Genomic DNA, 22,973 nt, shown 5'->3' with positions numbered 1-22,973 from the left:
CCAGCTCAAGCACCTGCAACTTTTAACTCTGTGTATGCATGTGTGTGTGTGTTGATGTGTATACGTGCATGCATTCCCTTGTGAGCAGGAGAATCACAGTTTGCACAGGGAAATGAAATGTCCAAAGGGATCACTTGTAAAATTTCCATTCTCAGCATTAAGACAAGCTTGTGTGGCAGAATAATTAATTGTCATTTAAACAAAACAAAGCCCCACATCTGAAAGTCCCACCTTGGAAACACGACCTAATTCACTGAGGTCCAAAGGAAAAATGAAGGGATTCAATGCACACTCCCCCCACCCCCATCAAGCATCTCTGAGAGACAGCCAGTCTCATAAATTTCACATCAACTTAGTTTGGCCTCTAAACCAAATCTGCCTTAATGCTATTTGTAGATATAGATTGCTGTCTTTTTCATTACCGTTATCAAATGATGCATTTGCGGCTCAGATCTGAGCTCCTTGACCCATTAAGTGGATTAGATTGCCTGTTGCCTTTGTCCTTTTAGCTTTTGCTTTATCCTCAAATATTCTATCCTTCTGTACTACGTATATAATATACATACATTATTATGTATGGCACACACATACGCATGGCTTCAGTCCTAATTAGCCCAGTGACCCTTCTGGTTTTTAAGAGGACTGTGTTCAAATCTCTTATTGGAGTCATCAATCCTTCCCTGTAGCAACAGCAGCAGTAGCAGCAGCAGCTGAAATCCTCTGAGATATGGTATGTCACAAACCCAGCTCAGGGCTCCTTGTAGAGCTACACTCAGCAAATTGAAGATCATGCTCCCTATTAAGCTCCTGGCTGGTGCATCATGGTAGATTCATTTTCAGGAGCAGCTTATGCCTCCACCCTGTCTCTGTCTTGTGCATGGTAATTACTACTCAAGCCCACAGGAGCTGCTGCTGCTGAAAAAAAAAATAATGGGCTCAGGACTTGATGGTGTTATTAACCTGAAAACATGCTTCCGTATGTTTGGGGAAAAGTTGAAGGGAGAAAAAAATCAAAGAGGGAGACAAAGACCATGGGTTCAGTCTTAACTCTTGAAGTCAAAAGATAGTTTCATTAAGGTTTACTATAAACACAATCAGCCTCAGTGGTTGGCTAATATTTATTAAGGCTGGGTATTGGGGATGCAGTTGTGAGCAATACAGGTGCTTTCAATAGCAGTTAGTGAAGGAGCCAGACACATAGTTAAAGAAGTAATCTTAATAAAGGGTAGTAGCAATTGCTACTGTATGTGCATTTTTTATTTGAGCATTCAGGAGTACCTAATGTATTCTAGGCTAAAGGAGGCTCTAGAGTCTAGACCCAATTCCAGTGTGTGTGTATGTGTGTGTGTGTTGGGGGAGGGAGGGTTTCTACACACCACCAAGCAATTCTCAGACACCAGATAGATGTCCTACAATTCAACTCAATTCTGACACTATCTACTCAGACACAGTACAGATCCTGAAAGTTAAGGCCTCAGTTCCCTGAGACTTCCCCCTACTCCCTTCAGTTGCCGATTGCAAGTTCAGGTTGTCACTTGTACTTCTGATTAGCTATAGATCAGGTGTTCTAAGGTTCAGTTCTAAGCCCTCCTTAGGTTCAGTTAATTTGGTAGAGCTGCTCATGGAACTCAGAGAACATTTTACTTACTAGGTCATCAGTTTATTATAAAAAGATGTAACTTGGGAATAGCCAGAGGAAAGAGATCCATTGGACAAGTTATGAGGAAAGGAAGTAGAGCTTCCATGCTCTCTCTGGGCACCATTACTATCCAAGGATTCACCAACCTGGAAGTTCTCTGAACCCTGTCCTTTTGGGTTTTTATGGAGGCTTCATCACAAAGGCATGATTGATAAAATGTATTGGCCATTGGTGATTCATTTAACTTTAGTCCCTCTTCCCTCCATGGGGGTAAGGGGGATAGGAATGAAAATTCCAACCCCCCAATCAACTGATTAGCTGTCCTGGCAACCAGTCCCCATGTTTGTGTATGGTCCAGGAGCCACTCATTAACATAACAAAAGACACCTTGATCTCTCGCATCGGGATCTCTCTCAAGGGTTTTAGGATCTCTGTACCAGAAAAAGTCTGAAAACCAAGTATATATTTCTTACTAGAAGCCCGATGCATGAAGATTTGTGCAAGAATAGGCTTTCCTTCCCCTGGCTGCTGTCACGTGGCGGGCTCGCTCCGGCAGCCTGTGCAGTGGTGGCGGCGGCGATGGCAAGCCCTGCGTGCTCTGGTGCCATTTCCTCCTCGCCCTCCTTCTCCTCTGTGCAGCGCTGGCACTCCCGGGAGGTACAGAGGGGAAAAGGTGGGGGGAGCAAGGCAGGCAGAGAGGACTGGAGAGGTTGGGTACACTAGTGTGTTTCACTTTCCCATTGTGAAAGTGGGATGCAACTGGCCCCCTTCCTCATCCTCTTCCTCCTCTGCTCTCTGCCTCCTGCCTGCCCACCCTCCTGAGCCCATCACCCCTCCCCTCTTGTTTTTTCGAGATAGGGAGGAGGGAGATCTGATAATTTGGGTTACTGTATAGGTGGCCTCTTTCATCTATTCAAAACAAAACTGAGCCGCCTGCCACTGCCGCCATTGCCGCCACCATTGCCCCTTGGCTGGCCCAGGGCTCCCGGGGCGTGCTAACTGCACCGAGTGAGCTCCCATGGGTGTCCGCACCCGTGGGGCTGCTCCAACGCTAGGGTTTTGTTTACCAGAGCAGTGGGGCAGGGGTGGAGTAGAGGGAGACACCAGACACTGGGAGCTATGACCTCAGGCACCAGAGGGTTGCCTCTGAGGCCAGGGGCTGGGCCACGGGAGGCTGCAAGGATGGTTGACAGGTGTGGAGTGCGGCAGGGAGGACCTGAGGAGGCGCGCTGCCCAGAGGCCCGGAGCAGCCGGGGGGTGGGGCCGCTGCCATCTTTGTCGGGTTAATTTGCATACTTACTCCTGACTGGTGTGGTCATTGCGAAGTAATGGTAAATTTACATATTTCTCTTTTATTAGTATAGATCAGCCATGGGCAAACTACGGCCCGTGGGCCGGATCCGGCCCGTTCGGCTGTTCTATCCGGCCCATGGAGCCGAAAGAGCGGAGGGTTCTCTTGCTCTCCCCTCCGCTCCTTTACTTTGAATTTATATTAGTTCACACAAACACTCCATCCATGCTTTTGTTCCGGCCCTCCGATCCAGTTTAAGAACCCATTGTGGCCCTCGAGTCAAAAAGTTTGCCCACCCCTGGATAGATTATAAATAACAATGTCACATAAGACAATCAAGGAAAGCCACTTTGAGGAAATGACCTTTAGGCTGAGATGTGGTGGAGTGGTGGAAGAATTCCAGGAGAGCTCTTTGTTTTTTGTTTGTTTTTTTAAATATATTTTTTTTATTGATATTTTACAGAGAGGAAGGGAGAGGGATAGAGAGCTAGAAACACCGATGAGAGAGAAACATCGATCAGCTGCCTCCTGCACACCTCCCACTGGGGATGTGCCCGCAACCAAGGTACATGCCCTTGACCAGAATCGAACCGGGGACCCTTTGGTCCGCAGGCCGACGCTCTATCCACTGAGCCAAACCGGTTTCCGTGAGCTCTTTGTTTTTGAAAGGTAGTAAGGAACACTTGTAGCTTGTCTCCGGATGGCCACCTTCAGTTCCTTTCCTCATTCAGAGGCATTGAGAAGTACAGTCTATTTCCTTCCCCTTGAGTTTCGGCTGGTATTAGTGACTTGGCTTGATAATGTAACATGGCAGAAGTGATATTCTGGAACTTTGAAGAACTTCTTTGGGAAAATCCAGTGACCAAGTAAGACCACCCTGCTGTGAGAAGCCAAAGTCATGTGAGGGTATGCATGGAGGGAGAGAGACTGAGATAGAGATAGAGATAGAGAGAGAGAGAGAGACACCAGGTGGTACCATTACCCCAGATGTGAGTGAAGAAGCCATCTTGGACATGATCCACCAGCCCCAGCTGCTCCAGCTGATGCCAAACATACAATGGCATCTTGTTTCTGTCTTTATATATCTCTCTTCCTTTGAATCTAGGCTGGTGCTGTGACTCATTCTTGGCCAATAAGAAGTAGAAGAAGCAATATTGTAACATTTCTGAGCCTAGAAGCCTTGCAGCTGCTGCTTGGGCCTCTTAAATGCTTATTTGTTTGACTCTCCCTCTTGAAAGCCACCTGCCATGTTATAGGAAGCCCAAGCCCTATGGAGGCCACTGGTTTGAAATGCCAGGTGAGCTCTCAGCCTACAGCCAGTATCAACTGCCAACCACATGAGTGAGCACTTTGTTCTTCAGCCTAGTAAAGGTTCAGATGGCTACTCACCAATCTGATATGAGGTTCCAAGTGGGAATCACCTAGCTTGGCCCAATTAACCCCAGAATTATGAAAGGTATCAAGCTATTAAGTTGTTTTAAGCTATTACATTTTTGGGTGGTACATTGTGCCACCTGGAAAAGAAACCACAACTAGTGTTTAATTTAAAAGAATCTCTACATATAAAAGCCTAAGTGACCATTCCACCATTCGACCATTCGACTGGTTGCTATGATGCACACTGACGGCCAGGGGCAAACGCTCAACGCCCCTGGTGGTCAGTGTGCTCCCACAGCGGGAGTGCCGCTCAGCTGACCAACAGGCACTAGACGCCAGTCTCATGGCTGGTGAGCACAGCTGTGGCGGTGTGAGCCTCTCCCCCTGCGCACCCTTCTCCGATCTGGACCAGGACCGAGATCGGGACCGGCATCGGGACTGACTGGGTGCAAGCCTGTGGCCACTTCTCGGTCATGGGCACGCTGGTATTGCCCTAGCCCTAGGACAGGAGCTCAGAGACCGCAGCAGAGTGGCAGAGAGCCTACTGAGCAGTGGCAGTGGTAGGTGCAGCAGGGCCTGGATGAGCGGGAACGGTGCAGCGCCTGGCCCGGGCTCAGGCTCCTCCCCGGCTGCCTGCTACTTGGTGCACTACTACATCCCTCAGGGGACGTTGGACTGCCGGTTTCAGCCTGATCCCCACAGGTCACGCTGAGGGACCCCACCAGTGCACAAATCCATGCACCGGGCCTCTAGTTCATTATAAAACCTAATGTTCTAGAAGAATTTAGACTGGGTCAACTCAAAAACATTTGAAAAATTTAAATGTAGTATGCCAAATACTAAAAGTCAAGTAAATGACTTTAAGCTAGTAGGAAATCATTTGCAAATTGTCTCATTATCATTGATCATGATCTTATTTTGATCTATTTCTCTTTGAGTTATACTCTCCCCTTGTCATTTTGAGAAGTGAAGATGTTGAATCTAGTGGAAGGAGGGATATAATTCCACCTCTAGATACAAAAATGTATATCACATGCTTCCTTTTCATATGTGTTAGCAATCAAAGCATTGGTCAATCTTACAACAAATAAAAATGTAATGATCCTTTATATATGACACATACAGTCCCTGTTTTTAGGTACCCTAAGCATTTCCTAACACAGTCTTTCTAGGCAGTGGGTGGGAAAACACAAAGCTCTGAACAGGAGGAAACTGTACAGTTCATCACAGTGTCTGGCACACAGTGGCTCCTTAGTAACTGTTAAATGAATCAGGTGGGAATTCAGGACCAAGTGCTGGTTACCAACTCAAGTCCAGGTGCAGCTGTTAAAAAGTGATATATGCCACCGGGGCCTGCCTGCAAGTCTGAAAGTTCTTCAGTCAGTCTCAGGATCAAGGAGGCCAGAAACAAGAATGTTTGCGATTAGATGCACTATACGTATATGGTTGTATATATAAATGTGTGCATTTATGTATGTGTAAAATCCTCTCTCACTCTTCTTTCAGTTTGTGAAGGTAATATGTTAGACATTGTAGGGCTTCTATACATGTCTTTTCCTAGCCTGAGTGCCCAAGATTCTGAATGACTCAATTCCCCCCTTTTAAAAGATTGAGAGAAATAGTATGCTGTGTAGTAGTTAAAACTTCAGAAGGAAAGGTCCTCAATAAATACAAAACAGAATGAAATAAAATTAAGTGTAAGCACTTTACTGCACCACAGAATTCTTTTATAGAAACTCGGACATGGAGATATAGGAGCAGTTCCAAAGCACCATTAATGGAGTGTTTATGCCTACAGCATCAAAAGATCCACCTCCTCAACTCATTTCACACATTAGACGCATTTTTGGGGGACTAGCATTCTATTCATAAGACATTTGTTTGCAAACATATTACACAAAAGGGGTAATTTATCCACAGAATATCAACAGGCAATGAATACATGGAAGGCAATTGAAGTGGGGCTCAAGAATGGAGAGGTGAGCCCATCTGGTTTGGCTCAGTGGTTAAGCATTGACCTATGAACCAGGAGGTCACAGTTTGATTCCTGGTCAGGGCACATGCCTAGTTTGTGGGCTTGATCCCCAGTTAGTGGTGTGCAGGAAGCAGCCAATCAATGATTCTCTCATCATTGATATTTCTATATCTCTTTCTGTCTCCCTTCCTCTCTAAAATCAATACATATATATATCTTTTTAAAGAATGGAGATACTTGAGGGGCTGCCAGGGGAAATGAGGACTGGCTTGGAACTCAAGTCTGGAGCTCTGGGTGCTGAGGGCAGCATGATGGGAGGAGGAAGAAGACATTGAGCAGCTATACATACATTAGCTCAAAAACTGCCTTCAACTGGAGAATCAGACAGAATAATTATAATGAATCCCTCAAGCTAGGAACATAAGGCAGTGTGTGTGGTGGGGGATGGTGGAAAAAACATGGAATTCATTGTTATACTTTAATCTTTGTCACCTTTTATGATATTCACAAACGCCTCATTTGTGCTTCAATAAAACCATTTTCAAGACCCATTAGACCGTTCCATATTACTTTCACTTACTGACCATAGCTGTCACCTCAGGGAGGAGATGCTTCCCCTTAGTAGCCACAATCGCTCTGTGCTTACCAAGGCAAAGTAGAGAAGACGGAAACTAGTCATGCATAGGGAATCTTAGAAATCTCTCTTGACCTCATGATTGCCAGCAGCTTCATAGTAGGCAAAGCAACCTTTTAAGCTCAGGTCAAAGGTTATCCATTCATAGAGAACCTCTCTGATCCCCATAATGACCCAGATCACACAGTAAGTAGTAGGTTAGTGACAGGAGCTAGAAGATGAAAAAGCTTGCACTCCTAACATCACCTGCCCATTAGCACTGGCTATGCTTCCACGTAGAGCTGAGTGTTCTTGACGTTTGGCAGCAAAGATAATCCACCTCCGCAGAGCTAGACACTATCTGGAAAAACCAACATTGCATGAAAACTAATAATCTCATCTCTATCTAACTGTAACACATATGTTGCTTTAAAGGAGAGGTCCTGGACTTAAATGATCCATCATAAAGGCACCATCAAAGGGAAGAAACAAACATATTTGTTAGGATTTTTTTGTTTTGCAGTGACAGGTTCCTAGTTAGCTTAATGGAAAAAGGAAACTTATTCTTCAGATGCCAAGGGCTCTCAAGAGTCTAAGGTCAGGGTTGCAGGCTCCAGGCACAACCGGAACAAGCAATAAAGATCATCACAACCATCTCTCTTCCCTTTTCATTTGTTAATCCTAGTTTCTCTCTCATTTTTCTCTCCAAATTGACTGTCTCCTTTTCCCCTGAAGGCAAGACAGGAAACATGGTGCTGACGTGCTCTGAGCTTTAGCACATATGTTTTAGGCAATGAAAAGATATTGGCTTTCAGATTTGGCTTCAAGTCCAAAAATTGTATGAAGGGGCTCTGATTGGCTTAGGTCAGATCAGGGTTCACAGCTGGACCAGTTAACCTGGGGCTAGCATCACACAGTGAAAACTGGCTGCTCCTGTATGAATGGTGACTGTGGGAGAAGTGAGGAGATGGGAGGGTACAGCCACCAGAAAAACCAGAGAGCTGGGCAGACAGGTGATAGAGCTAGTAGAGAAAGGCAGACCTAAATGGTGATGTGGGTATACCATGACTGCTGAGAGACCATTTCTACAAGAACTGTGCCCCAAATCATGTTTAAGTCTCCCTCGATTTAAAGCTTTCCACCAGAGACCCTCATTTAGTCATGACAGAGACTTCACTGAAGTGTTTCCCCATCAGATCTTTCTTTTTTACACCCCCATACTTCCTCATTTCACCTGCTGTTTCAGGATGACATCTGAAACGGGGATGAGACCACTGTCCCCTCACCCTCAAGACTCTTCTTTGCGACCATCATTGTTCTCTTGACTTGTCAATCAGCCTCCCCTGAGATTGAGGTGGGGAAGTATGGGAATAGTGGCACAAAGAACTACCCTTGCCATTAGCAAATGCTTTGGATTTGCTCGGATGTTTAATCACCCATGGAAACCATTTGTTTCAGCAATTAAGAATTTGGATGCAGGGCATTTCTAGGGATTAATGACCAGGTGGTTAAAATGGACTGCTTATAGCCTCATCAAGGCTTCTTATCAGCAGGAAGTAACCTGTTTCAAGGTGACTGATGGTGTTTACTTGGAAAATTAGATGAACAAGGGCATATGTTCATTTTGAGTGATTCAAGGAAGACAGGATAGTAAAAGCATTTCTTGGGAAGGACTAGTTCTGGATTAGCTACTAGAAGCATTTTGACCTTGGTTTTACACACTTAAATAATTATTTTCTTTAAGTGTACTATAAGGGCTTGAATTTATAAAACAAGAAAAATATCTGCATCGCTGTTGTAAAGATATCAAATCCTAAGAATCAGCAGGAATATGAAGTTCTGTGAGGCAGTGGGAAGAATGATAGATGCAAAATTGGGACCAGGGCTCTATACCTGAGTCTGTCATTCCTTACATTCATGACATGGACAAGTCACCGGCCTTCTAAGTTTATTCATGTACAAAGTGAGGCATGTGGAAGGAGTGATTCTAGCTCTTCCACTTTACACTTATAGCTGCAGACTACTATCATCAAAGCATCAAGAGAAAAACTGATGCAGTCAGAATTAGGATGTTGTACTTGTGTAGTGCTATTTTTTCTAAGAGAGTCAAAGAATTCTGTACACACCAGTTGGTTACACGACCTACCTGGCAATGTACTTTCATGACTGAGTTTTCTGTGAAACATCATGCTTCCCACTCTGGTTAATCCTGTCCCAGTGCCCGATGTGCCTACTCTCTTAATGCTCTTCCACAAAAAGCCCTTAGAGTTAACAAATCAGGAAGGGTAACCCCTAAGCCCATCACCATTGGGAAAGCTTTACTGCATGGCTGCCAGATTTGGAAGAGGGTTTAAATAATGGATGGGCTGTTGGTAAAGGGAGTCAACATGGGCAAGAATATCATAGTAGGGAGCTCCAGGAAGCTTACGGGCTGGAAGGGAAAGATAACCTGTGTCTCATAAAACCTGGACATCCAGGGCAAGAGAAACGGCCCCTTGTTAGAAAAGGTGTCAGGAGGCGAAGGATGATGAGATTCTCTTCTTCAAAAATAATCTGCCCTGCCTGGGTAGCTGAGTTGGTTAGAACATTGTTCTGTACACCAAAAGGTTGTGGGTTTGATTCCCAGGGCACATACCTAGGTTGTGGGTTTGTTCTCTGTCAGGGCGTAAATGGGAGGCAACCGATTGATGTTTCTTTCTCACATCTCTCTCTCTCTCTCTAAAAATCAATAAAAAAAGTATCAGATGAAGATTAAAAACACACACAATCTTCTCCAACCAAGTATGCACATTGTATTTTGTGCATCCAAAGCTATAAATTCCTTAGGCGTGTTATGGTGCCCTATGAACACTTAACTCACCTGGATCCCACAAGAGCTCCATGAAGAAGGTGTTGTGTTCATTTGACAGATGAGAACATTGAGGCTGACCCAGAATAAATAACATTGCCAAGGTCACACAGTTGAGTTCAGATACTATTCCTTGTCTGTCGGACTCCAGTGCCTGCTATGTCACACTGTTTCTCCTGGGGAAAGCACAGGGCAGATAATCTGCCTCCAAATCATTAGGAGTGAACTATGAATTTATGTATTTAATTTTAACCCCAAATGGAAGCTAGCACATGGCATTCACTATGTGCCAGTTACTGCCCCAAGTGCTTCCCACATGGAACTCATTTGGTAATTACAGTGTGCCTTAGATATAGCTACTATTAATATATCTGTTTCATGGAGGGGAAAGGGAGTCACAGAGCAGTTGAGTAACTTATCCAGATCCCACAGACAGTGACTGGTAGACTTCAACCCTCATGACAGCAACAATAAACTCTATCTTAGTGTCTCTTTGGATGATTTGTCCTTGTTGATTTTGGAAGGTAAATAATAATTAAAAAAATACCTTGGGATTGGGTATAAGAGCATTTTATCCTCCACACCACATGGCTGAATTTTCATGAGGGGGAGCAGTGCAGTGAGAAGAGAATATGAATTTTCTTCGTGACCCCAGCCTCAGCTGGAGAGTCTGCAAGGCAGAAACACAGCTGCTCTCGCTCAGAAACAGCAGGACTCACCTCTGGCAAGCGAAGCAAAGGACAGAAATATAAGCTGCCATCAATTGATTTCTTTTTAAACATTAGATGGGAAAAAATAGACAGATGATAACTCAGCACTTTCAAGCTTTGCAGATTGGGATGGTGTTAATCAAATCTCCAGGATAAAGTAGGCAAAGTTAGAGGGAACAGAAGAGGATACCTAGAGGTCAGTCCGTGTGGTGTGTCCTGATTACACAGTTACTGAACTCACTCGTGTAATTTCCCCCAAAGCTTGGAATGTAGAGGGAGGAGACTTCACTGAGTGGCAAGAGTGTGGGGCTGAGGAGTTGGGAGACATAAATATTTCTTAGCAATCTTACTGACCCTAGGTTCTGTATGAGTCAACAGGGCAGTATGGTTATAAAAAAAGTGGGCACAATTGTGTTTGAGCCATCATATATAAAGTATGCAGAACAGAGAATGTCAGAGATGATGAACCATTTTATTATGTCTTGGTTGGAGCCCATTTGGGATCCATATTCAGAGAGAGTGCAGCTGAACCAGAGACACCAGGATGCTTACAATCATTAGCCCCAAAGAGAAGGAACTATCATGACTGAGGAGGGGCTAAGGTTGGAAAAGAAGCTATTTCAAGGAGAGGAGAGAAAAGGTATGAATCTTGGGCACCAGGGAATGATACCTCCTAGAAAATCAAAAGGAAAAACCTTCTGCCATTCAGAACAACAAATAAAGTGCTCTTGGTCGTTGCATTTTGCTATAATAACTAGCAGCTGGTTTTTCCTCATTACCCTTTGAAAATTGCAGCTTACCTTTGCTTTACCCCATTTCCCCATGGAATTTTCCTCTATAGTCTTTATCAACACAGTACATGCTTTATTCATTTACTTACTTATGATCTTCACCTATTAGAAATTATACACACAAAGGTATTCACTGTACATTTTCCTCCTGCTCTATTTCCAGGGCCTAGAATTATACCTAACACAGAGTAGTTAACTCCGTGGATGAATGTATGAGATAGCAGCTGCAGAGGCAGTGAGATCCCAGGGAGACAGGGAGATACGTTATGTCCCACTGCCTAGAAGAACAGATGACTCCGACCAAGGGAGATTGTGAATGTTCTTGTCAGGTGGGATTGAGTTAGATGATCATTTCTAAACTAGTAATTTTATGAAACTTTAAGGAGACGGAGGGAAAGGATGGAAATAGCTTTCTGAGAATTTGATATAAGGTCTGACTCTGGACAGAGTGAACTCTCAATGAAAGTTAAAGGTTTTTAATTATGGAGGAGCTAACAATCTGAATGGAAAAGGAACTCTCTAGCCTATTATAAACTTTCCTAGTTTTGGCAGTCTTTGGTGCCAGGAGAGATTTTGAGAAACTTTATTTGGACTAACTAACCTATTATGGCTGAAGGCTATAGATATAGAAAGGCAGGTGATGTGAAATAGGATATTTCTGTTCTCTCCAAACGCTCTTGGGGAGAATCATTCTTTGCTTCTTCCTAGCTTCTGGTGGTTGCTGGCAGTCCTTGGCATTCCTTGGCTTGTAAACACATCACTCCAATCTCTCTCTGCCTCTGTAGTCACATGGTCTTCTCCTGAGTCATGTGTCTTCTGTCTCTGTGTCCAAATTTCTCACTTCTTAAGAAGGACAACTCTCATTGGATCAGGGCTCAACCTAATCCTGTATGACCTCATCTTAAGTTGATTATATCTACAAAAACCCTATTTCAAAATATGTTCACAGGTTCTGGGAGTTAGGACATAAATATGTCTTTTTGGCAGGGGGCACAATTCTACTCACTACAAAAATATATCAGAAACACAAGATTGGGCATCTGTGGTCTGAATGAACCAATTTTTCCTGGAAAATCAAACCTTGTCTCCCATCTTAACACTTGCCCCAAGAGTGCCTCCAATCTTTTGGGGATTGTATATCAGGAATAGAGACACCCTTACTTATTCCCTTCCATGTTTAGAAATTGTAGGAGAGGACATACACTCTCCAAAATTATTTTAATTTTCTTTAAAAATTATTGATTGATTGATTAGAGAAGGAGGGGGGGGAGAGAAAAAGAGAGACAAACATTGATTTATTGTTCCACTTATTTATGCATTCATTGATTGATTCTTGCATGTGCAACTATGGCATATAGGGACGATGCTCTAACTAACTAAACTACCCAGCCAGAGCTAATTTTACTTTTAAATTACAGTTTACACTCGGTATTATTTTGTATTAGTTTTAGGTATACAGCATAGTGGTTAGACAATCATATGCTTTCAGTGTACCCCCTGAAATTTCCAACTGGCACCATACACATTACAATATTACTGACTATATTTCCTATGCTGTACTTTACATCCCCACAACTATTTTGTAATTACCAACTACTCTCTCAAACTTTGATCTTGTAAGAAAAGAAAACACAAGTGAAAATAAAAACAATTTAATTTCAAAGTTTTTGCTTGGGTTTTTGAGTAGCTAAGGTAAGGCTTTCTATAAGGGAATTGCAGTTAATATTATTTTTGCTTCCCTTTGGATGAGGAACTAATGTTGGTGTTTCCTCTCCCTTGCCAGGGATTGTTTTAAGTTCAAGACAGTTTGAACCAATATGATTTATTTATTCTTCATTCATTCAACAAGTATCTATTAAGTTTCTATTACATGTCAGATACCTCTAAACTGTGACTTAAAATGCTCCATGCATAAGACTGTGACCTCTATTATTGACTTTTAAAGTCTATCAGTGATAAAAAAAAAAGTGATGTCTAAAACAACATGGAGAAAAATGGAAGTTTTCCAGAAGATGGGAATATGCAGATAATTTTCCACAGACCCACAGAAGATCTTCATTGCTACTCTGAAGGTGCTGAGGGTACAGTAGCAAAGGCAGAGAATAGCCCAGTTTAAAATTTCTGCAGAGAAAAGCCAGAGTCCTTCTCCGATTGGATCTGAGCAAGGATGTGTTGCTGCAGTTGCTGACTGTGAGGGTACCAGCTCTAAGATGAAGGTAATGTTTTGTTCAGCAGCAGAGAGAGGGAAAGAGCTCGAGTCTCTGATGACATTATTGAGTAACTGAACTAACCAAACCTTATATTAGGACATTCTGTTTAAAGAGAGAATAAATTTTGAAAATATATATTGAATTTGGACTGAGTTTTAACTTCTGGCTTGCTAAAGTATATAATTGATGCAGATATTATTTCTTTGCCTTTTTTAACTTCTGTAGAGTCTGAAAGCCATGGGAGAATAAAGGAGTGGGAGAATAAAGGGGTGTGGGAACCACTCTACTTAACAATATTTTGCCTTTACTATGGGTTGTTGTAGGAAATTTAATTGTTGCATTTTTTTAATATTTAAAGTTTGTTGTTTTTAGTTACTTATATATTTTAATATATTTTTATTGATTTCAGAGAGGAAGGGAGAAGGAGAGAGAAATAGAAACATCAATGATGAGAGAATCATTGATTGGCTGCATCCTGTATGCCCCCCTAATAGAAGTTGAGCTCACAACCTGGGCACTTGCCCTGACTGGAAATCGAACCATGACCTCCTGGTTCACAGGTTGACACTCAACCACTGAGCCACACCAGCCGGGCTAATGGTTGCATGCTGAAAAAAAGGAGACATTTGGTTAGAGGAGAGCACATCGTGGACAAGGAAGTAAAGGTAGGAACTGAGTTGTGGCTTCAAGGAGACCACATGTCAAATGCTTATCTTTTTTTTTGTTTTGAGCTTTTTCTATAAAACACACAATTTAAAAGCATCTCCCTTCTTTTATAGTAATCCTTTTACGTTACCTTCAATGTTGTAAAATCCCAGCAGCCTTGAACCAGGTGGTGCAATCCTGGGGAATAGAAAGAGGGGGGTGTAGGAACTGTGGCCTGCTCAGTCATCACTGGCTGGTGCCCAGGAGGAGACATCACATCAAGAAGGTTAGAAGGCCAGGCATTCACACCGGTGACCAGTGGCTGCTGGTCAATAGAAGTCGATGGTTGTTCAGTCATGAGACCCAGGAGGGAGCAGAGTATTGTGGAGAAGCAGCTGCAGCACAGAACTAACTTAGAGGAAGAAATGAAATAAACCCACCTTTCCTGAAATGTATGAGAGAGTGTTCACATTGGGGTGTTAGAGAAATGCTGGCATTTGCATTCTACTAACCAAGAATTTACATAAGAAAATTAATTTTATTCCAGACACGTTAAATTATTAAAATAAGAATGTCCCTATTAATTTGCATTTATCATCCTCTGTTCTCTGGGTACTGGAAGACCTCTCTCTCCAGCAGGTTACTTATATCGCAGGCAAGTATGCAGTGCTTTGTGGCCTGTGCAAGAGGCAGCTCTGCGTTTATGTGTGGGTAAATGGCCCTCCTTTAGGAATTTATATATTGAGAAATTGACTCCTGCCTCCTTTCCCACCTGCCATCTGCTCCCCTTTAAAAGACCTCAGATCCCTTCCCTGAGAGTTATCAACAGCGTGTGCTTCCAGTTCTAGGACACACTTTCCTTTGTCTTCCTTGTTTTGTCAATTTTAAATCATAAATGTTTTCACTTCTCTGCTATCTGCTTTTCCTCTCCTCATTTCCTTTTGTACCTCCTCATTCCCCGTTTTCCTATTTATCTTAATAAGATTGACATATACTGGTATTTTAAATGATAGATTTAAACTGGCATTGACATGTTTGCTATTGCTTAAAGGTACACAGAAGCAAATTCCCACAGAGTCTTCCATTAGGAGAATCTGTTATTGGAGAGGGATTATCGTAACCAATCAAAATAAAAGAAAACAGAAAACACAAAACAAAAAGAGAAGGAATGGTAGATCTGCTTTTTAAATTTTTTAATATTTATCTTTATTGTTGAAAGTATTATAGATGTCCTCTCCCCCGCCCCCCGCCCCCCATTAACTTCCTTCACCCTGCCCCCTTCCCAGGCCTTCACTGCACTAGTGTCTGTGCCCATGGGTTATGCATATCCTATATAATAAAATCATAGTATGCAAATTGTTCGAGGGTTCGACCAAGGGACCGGGCCAGCTGGAGGGAGGGAGGGAGGTTCCAGCCAGCGGTGGCAGCAGGTGGCCCAGGGAAGGGAGCAAGGCCCTGGCTGGTGGTGGCGGCGGCAGGCGGCTGGCGGCCAGGGAAAGGGAGGAAGTACTTGGCAGCTGCTAGGGACCCTACCAGTGTATGAATTTTGTGCACTGGGCCTCTAGTATACATATAAATTTTTTGGTTAATCTCTTCTCCTCCCCTCTTCCCTCTGAAATACATCAGTCTATTGCATGCTTCAGTGTCTCTGGACCTATTTTGTTCATCATTTTATTTTGTTCATTAGTTTCCACATGTGAGTGAGATCATGTGATACTTGTCTTTTTCTGATTGGCTTATTTCACTTAGTATAATACATTCCAGGTCCCTCCATGCTGTCTCAAAAGGTAAGAAATCCTACTTTTTTACAGCTGCATAGTATTCCATTGTGTAAATGTACCACAGACTACTTTTTAAAATTAATTTATTCTTTTTCAAATCTTTAGTCTGTCTTCTCTCCTGGTTTCTTGCTTCTTGTTTTATTTTTGTTTGTTTGTTTGTTTGTTTTGTTTTTGCTATTCCGATTTTTTGTTATTTTTCTTCCAGATCCTATTCTATGTCTCTTATTACCAAAATGCTTTCTCAAAATATTTGTATATTGGCCCTGGCTGGGAAGCTCAGTTGTTTAGAGCATTGACCTGATACACCAAGTTTGCGGGTTCAATCCCCAGTCAAGGCACATATCATATAGAAGCAACCCATTGAATGCATAAATAAGTGAAACAACAAGTCAATGTTTCTCTCTCTCTCGCTCTTGCTCTTTCGTTCTCTCCCTCTCTCCCTCTCTCTCTCTCTCCCCCTTCTTCTCTCTCTCTCAAATTAATTTTAAATTTATTTTAAAATTGCCTTAGTGTGCTGTGATTGCGGTCACAAAGTACCACAAATTGGGGAGCTTAAACAATAGAAGTGTATTTTTCACAGTTCTGGATGCTAGAAGTTCAAGGTGAAGATGTTGGCAGGATTGGTTCCTTCATGAAACAGGAAGAATCTATTCCAGCCCTCTGTCTAAACTTCTGCAAACTTCGCTGGTCATCTTTGACATTTGGCTTGCAGTTGTATCACCCTAATCTCTGCCTTCATCTGCACATAGTACTCCTGTGTCCACATTTCCCCTTTTTATAAAAACATCAATTATATTGGATTTGGGCCCACCCTAATGACCTCATATTAACTTGATTATCTGCAAAAATAAGGTCACATTCACAGATACTAGGTGCTAGAATGTCAATATATTTCGGGGGGGTATAATTCAACCCATATCAGGTATCTTAAGATTAGTCACATGACCCAAACAGTACTGAATATTGTGATTTCTTCTCTGCAGGCCAGCAGTATGACAGGGATCAATTAGGGACCACCAAACTCAAGAATTCTATGATCCTATTTGTCAGAGGTAGAACTCAGATCAAGTCTGGAACCCAGTCATTAGATCCACATGCAAGTAATATTTCTCAAGTGGTCACAGAAATATAGTTTTGGGATAAAACCCCTTCCATGCTTTGACAATATTAGGGCTGTCTGATGCTTTATTGTAGGAGAACTGATTTCTGATCTACTGTGGTAACATTTCAGCTGTCCACTAGGCCTTCTACAAAAGTGTCACTGGGCTAGGAAAAGAGGGACAAGTGAACAGGAAGAGGATATTCTGAAAAGGGCTGCAGTAGGGGAGCATGGGTCAGAATTGCTAGACTGAGATCTGCCCACAACAATAGCATAGACATTTTGCTCAGAGGTCCCACTTGGCTTCTATGGCCTCTCAGATTCCTGTGGCTTTCACTCCTGCTGCTCTCTGATAGAAAATATGTCCCATTCTAGGGAGGGACAACGACATGCTGTCAACATCCATTGTATACCACCCAAGTAGTTACGTCAACCCTCTCACGATCAGCATGAGTCCCGTGGCTGAAGGAGACTTTCTCACCATCTGTATTCAAGCTGCCATCTTCCAGCTGTCATTACAAATTCCAGAATGCTAGACAAAAAGCACAGAGCCATCAACACTGGGGTTATTAGACTTGTTTTTAGATATTAGCCTTGCAATTTAAACGGCTGAATATTCATGGGCAAGTTACTATTTTTCTTTGTCTGTAAAATCAATATAATTATAATCTCAATTTTATAGGGTTGTTGTGAGCATTACATGAGGTTATGTATGTAAAGGACTTAGCAGAGTGACTGGCATATTGTAAATGGATTTGAAAAATGAGTTATTAATGTTGCTAAGGAACAAAACATTTTAATGACGGGAGAAAAGGGTGGTAAAGCCTTGATCTTCATTGCTTCTCTGTTAGAATACCCATGTGGTACCTTATTCTAGGATTCAGCAGTTTCTCACTTAAGCAGATTTCTCATCAATAAAGACATGAATCTCTCAGAACAATGTCTGTTTGGTTTCACGGTGCCCCATTTTGGGGATTGAATCATGCCACTGGAAATTTTCTCCGCAGCTAGTGAAGCATCGCACCAGAGGCAGACTATGCCTTGCTGAACCGTCACTCTTGCCGGAGGAATTCCAGCAGTGGTGCTCCTCCCAGGCAAAGAGCACATTCAGGTGCCATCACTTTAGAATGTCCCACGTTTTCCAAATGGTTCAGAGGGAAAGTTAAAGGAAATGATAAAGTAAATTAATGCAGAGAAACCATTTGTATGTCATGGAACTGTTTCATATATTCAGCTCTTCTGGATTGAGAATTTAGTATGTATCAGGCACTATCCTAGGTATTAGGTATGCAGAGGTGAATGAAATAGACATCGTGCCTGTCCTTCATGGAGCTCACTATTGGGTGGGTGTGGGGAATGGAGGCCTGAGGCTAGGTAATCCATAAATACATAATTATAAAATGAGAGCACCCAACAAAAGGTAACAAATAGCTGTTCATAAAGAACAATGAATGGCAATAGGGATCAGAGAAGGCCTGTTTTAATCAGTAATGTTTAATATTAAACTTCAAAAATAATGAGACATTCATTAAAGAGCATTCCAGACCTTGATAATGGCAAAACAATCACTCCAAGGCAGTGGTGATCTCAGTTAGTCCAAGAATTAAAAAGAGGCAGTTTAGTTGGAGTGTAGTGAGGGGGTTGCGGGGGAATGAGTCAAATAAGGTAGAAGATATAAGCCGGGGCAAGATCAAGCATGGCGTTAGAATATATGGTTATAGTATTGAGTTTGAGCATTAACAAAAAGGAAATGAAGAATGAATTAAAGGAAAACCAAGAGGAAACTGTCTTTCATCTCTCCCTCACTTCCCTAACTATTTAACTAGTGTTTACTATGTGCCAGTACTATTCTAGTCACTGTAGATAGTGAGCTAAACAAAAAAGGTAAAAATTTAGCCCTGGCGTTTCTGACATTCTCGTCAAGAGGCTGTTGCCATAGTCCAGGATGAAGGAGGGGCAGTGAAGATGGAAAAAAAAAGGAAGGATTCATCTTCTCACCTTCTACCACTCCACACATAAATTCTCATACTCCCACCATAAAAATGGTTCCTTTAGTTCTCCTTTCTGACCTCTCCTTTACCCAGCTGTCATCTGATTCCATATCTCATTTCCAGAAAATGATAATAATGAGAAAAGCAAGAGAAAGAGACTGAAAATAGAAATCAATATATAAATTGAGACATGAATCAAATGCAGGAAAGAAACATTTGGGAAGAATGAATGATGGCAGATTGCCAGCATCAATGTGTTCACTGAAAGAAGAAATGGGGGATGTCTTAGGAGAAGGATGGATTGATCTGGTTCACTCAGAGAGATTAGGTGTGTAAGATTTTATCAACTCAAACTCCCCATTAATTTTCTCTTTCTGACACAGATGGTGGGCTGAATCTTGGGACCTCTACCTCAGCTTTAAAGAAAATGGCATGTATTGTAAGCAGCTAGTGTCACCTAGAATATAGGTTCTAGAAAGACAGAAAGGGGTACTTCCCATGAGTTTCCTCTGCTTTAGCTACTAGTTGCATGTGGCTCTGGACCACTTAATAATATGTATAGTCTGGATTGAGATGTAGTGTAAGTGTAAAACACTCACTGGAGAATTCACACAAAAACAAAAGTATAGAATATCTCATTAATGATTTTTATATTGATTATATGTTGAAGTGATATTTTGGATATTGGGGTAAATAAAATATATCAAATATACCATTAAAAGTAACTTTACCTATTTCCATGTACCATTTTTAAGTATGACCACTAAAATTTTAAAATTATATGTATATATAGCTCTTATAATTTTTCATTGGATAGCACTTCTCTAGATAATAATAGTAACTAATACTTACTGAGCATCCAATGCATTCCAGACACTGTTCTAAGCATGTTACATGTACCTTCTAGTTTTAATCCTCACAACAAATTTCAAGGTATATACTAATATAGTTTAATTTTTACAAATAAAGAAACCAAGGCATAAGGGGCTAAGTAACTTAACTAAGCTTATACAATTGGATAGTGGCAAAGCTGGCATTCGAACCCAGCCTGGCTGGCTCCAGAGCTCACAGTCATTCACCCCATTTCCCTACCTCTTGGTGTTGAGTTGAGAGTTGCTTCAGCATTTTACACAGAGCAAGGCCAGTATAAGGAAGTCAATACAACTGTGCATTAATTAGCAGTTTTAGGTTGTAAGAAACAAAGATATAGTCAGGTTGCCTGAGTTGATGGGGATTTATTATAAGGATAGAGAAGCAAGAAAAGAGTCCTAGCAATGTCAACATCAGGTTTTGTGAAGAACTGGAAACTTAGAATACCACAGTATTCCAGTGAAAGACAGAATCTCAGGCTAACATTCTTGGGTCTTGGCTTCTCTCTGCCTCTGTCCAAATCTGTTACTGACTAATTGCCTCCTGGCTTCTATCTACATAAGACTTCTACTATCTGCCTTCTCTCAGCATTTGCTTTCTACACATCTTTGTTGTCTGTACGATTAGCATGCTGAGTTACAATCCATAGGCAACTGGATTGGCTAGATTGGACACTCTCCAATACAGACTGGGTCTAGTAGCAGAATTTTCTGCCAGGCTCCCTCATAAGACACTGGCCTTCCTTACGTTTAGCTGTTTTTGGAACAGACTCCATTACTGGTTGGCTGCTTCAGACAGTGTTACAAGATCATTTGACCCACATAATCATATGATAGCTAGATTTGTTTATGTCACTAAGTGCATATACACTCATTTGTTCACCAAATATTCATTGGGTATCTGCTATGTGCTAGACCATGTTCTTGGCATTTAGAATTCATTCATGAAAAAAAAAAAAGATAATTCTCATGGAATTTACATTCTAGCTGAGGAAGGTAGACAATAACTAAGAAGTGTAATAAGTAAAGTATAAATTTTTTTAAAAGGTGATAAGGGCTATGGAGAAGAAAGTAAAGTAAAAGGATTGAGAGTGTTGCTAGGTAGAAAAACAACTCACAATTTTACACGGTGTGATGAGCCTCATCAAGAAGGTGAGATTTGTGCAAAGCCATAAAGGAGGAGAGGGAGTTAGCTAAGAAGGAGCTGGAGGAAGAGCATTCAGGCATATGGAACAGCTGGAGCAAAAGCTATAACCCTGGCATGTTTGAGGAACAACGAGGTTAGAATGTAAAGCAAAATGAGGAAGCGGGAGAGAAGCAGGGGATGGAGCTGAAGGGTCAGATCAGGTTGCAGTTTGTAGGCCTTTGCAAGGATTATGGCTTTTACCCCAAAGAAATAGGAGTCATCACAGGGTTTTAGCAAAGAAGTGACATGATTTGACTTACCTTCTAAGAATACTCTGGATGTTGGATTGCAAGTAGACTGTTAAGAACCAAGTGTGGAAACTAGGGGTCCTGTTAGCAGGCTATTGCAATGCTCCAAACAAGAAATGATGGTTATTTGTGACTGGGTGATAGGAGTAGAGGTGGTGAGAAGTGGCTAATTTTGAATATATCTTAAATCTAGAACCAAAAAGGATTTGTTCACATATTGGATGTATTGAATGAGAAAGGTTAAAGTCAAAGATCATTCCAAGGTTTTTGGCCTGAGAAATTGGTAGGATGGAGTTACATTTAAGGGGACATACTGAGTAGGCAGTTGGATATATGAGTTTGGTGTTTGCAAAGGAGTTCTGGATTTAAAATAAACATTTGAGACCTGTTGGAATGTAGACAGTATTTAAAGCTATGAGATTCAGTGAGATCATTAAGATAGCAAAGGTAGACAGGGAAGAGAAGAGGGACAAGGACTGAGCCCTGGGGTGTTCCAACATTAAGAGCTTGCATAGAAGAGCAAAATCTAGCAAAGGACACAGATAAGTCACTGGTGATCTAGAAGAAAAATACGAAGCGTGTGTTGTCTTGGTAGGCAAGTGAAGAGAGTAGGTTAAGAAAGAAACAGTGAGAAACTATATACAATTTCACTAATAGGTCAAGTAAGAACAGGAGTAAGAACTGACCATTGATTAACAATGTGGAGGTCATTGGTGACTGAGATAAGAGCAGTTTTGAGCAGTTCACTCGGAGGTCCCAGATCTATCTCTTGCTTCAACAGTGTTTGGACAGAACAGACCCAGGGACGCCCCTTCTTCCAGCCTCCAACCACTTTCCTGCGTCTTATCCAGTCACCACCTTCAGAACTACCTTTGGGACCAGCCAACACAAAACACACACATGTTGTCTTTTTTTCTACCTTAACTCCTTATTGCTGAACAACCATGAACTCCCAAATTTGTCAGAATTATTCCACCGAGGTAGCCGCTGCGGTCAATCGCCTGGCCAACCTGCATCTGCGGGCCTCCTACACCTACCTGTCTCTGGGCTACTATTTCGACTGCGACGATGTGGCTCTGGAGGGTGTGGGCCACTTCTTCCGCAAGTTGGCGGAGAAAAAGCTCGAGGGTGCTGAGCATCTCTTAAAGTTGCAAAACAAGGTGCTGGCCGCATTCTCTTCCAGGACGTGCAGAAACCCTCCCAAGATGACTGGGGCAAAACTCAGGATGCCATGGAAGCCACCCTGGTCTTGGAGAAGAACCTGACCCAGGCCCTTTGGGAGCTGCAGGCCCTGGTTCTACCCGCGCAGACCCTCCGCTTGGTGACTTTTTGCAGAACCACTTTCTGGATGAGCAGGTGAAACTGATCAGGAAGATGGGTGACCCCCCGACTAACATCTGCAGGCTGGCCGCCCCCCCAGGCTGGGCTGGGCGAGTATCTCTTCGAAAGGCTCACCCTCAAGCACGACTAGAAGCTGTTGGAGCCCAGAGGCCTTTGAGGGGCCCCTCTGCATCCCCCTGGTGTCTCTGGCTTTTACCTGAGCCTCTTCCCGAAACTACTAGCCATTCTTTTAACCACCCTGGAGCCCTCTCCCATGCATTGGACCAAATAAACAATAAAGCTTTTTGCAGCAAAAAAATAAAAAATAAAAGAATGCAGTTTTGGTGGTGTGGAGTGGTGGTGGATGCTGACTGGAATAG

General features: G+C 42.4%; 1 pseudogene across 1 annotated transcript; it reads left to right on the top strand.

Annotated features, from left to right (window-relative positions):
• The first annotated feature begins 22,217 nt into the window (after positions 1-22,217).
• On the top strand, positions 22,218-22,744 carry LOC308244676 (ferritin light chain-like; annotated as a pseudogene). Its single transcript has one exon. The product of its transcript is annotated as a ferritin light chain-like (transcript).
• The last annotated feature ends 229 nt before the right edge of the window (positions 22,745-22,973 follow it).

The sequence above is a fragment of the Plecotus auritus genome, assembly GCF_963455305.1.
Source record: "Plecotus auritus genome assembly, chromosome: 3".
NCBI classification, from domain to species: Eukaryota; Metazoa; Chordata; class Mammalia; order Chiroptera; family Vespertilionidae; genus Plecotus; species Plecotus auritus.
Note: the sequence above shows the minus strand (reverse complement) of the source record. Positions and strands in the feature narration are given on the sequence as shown.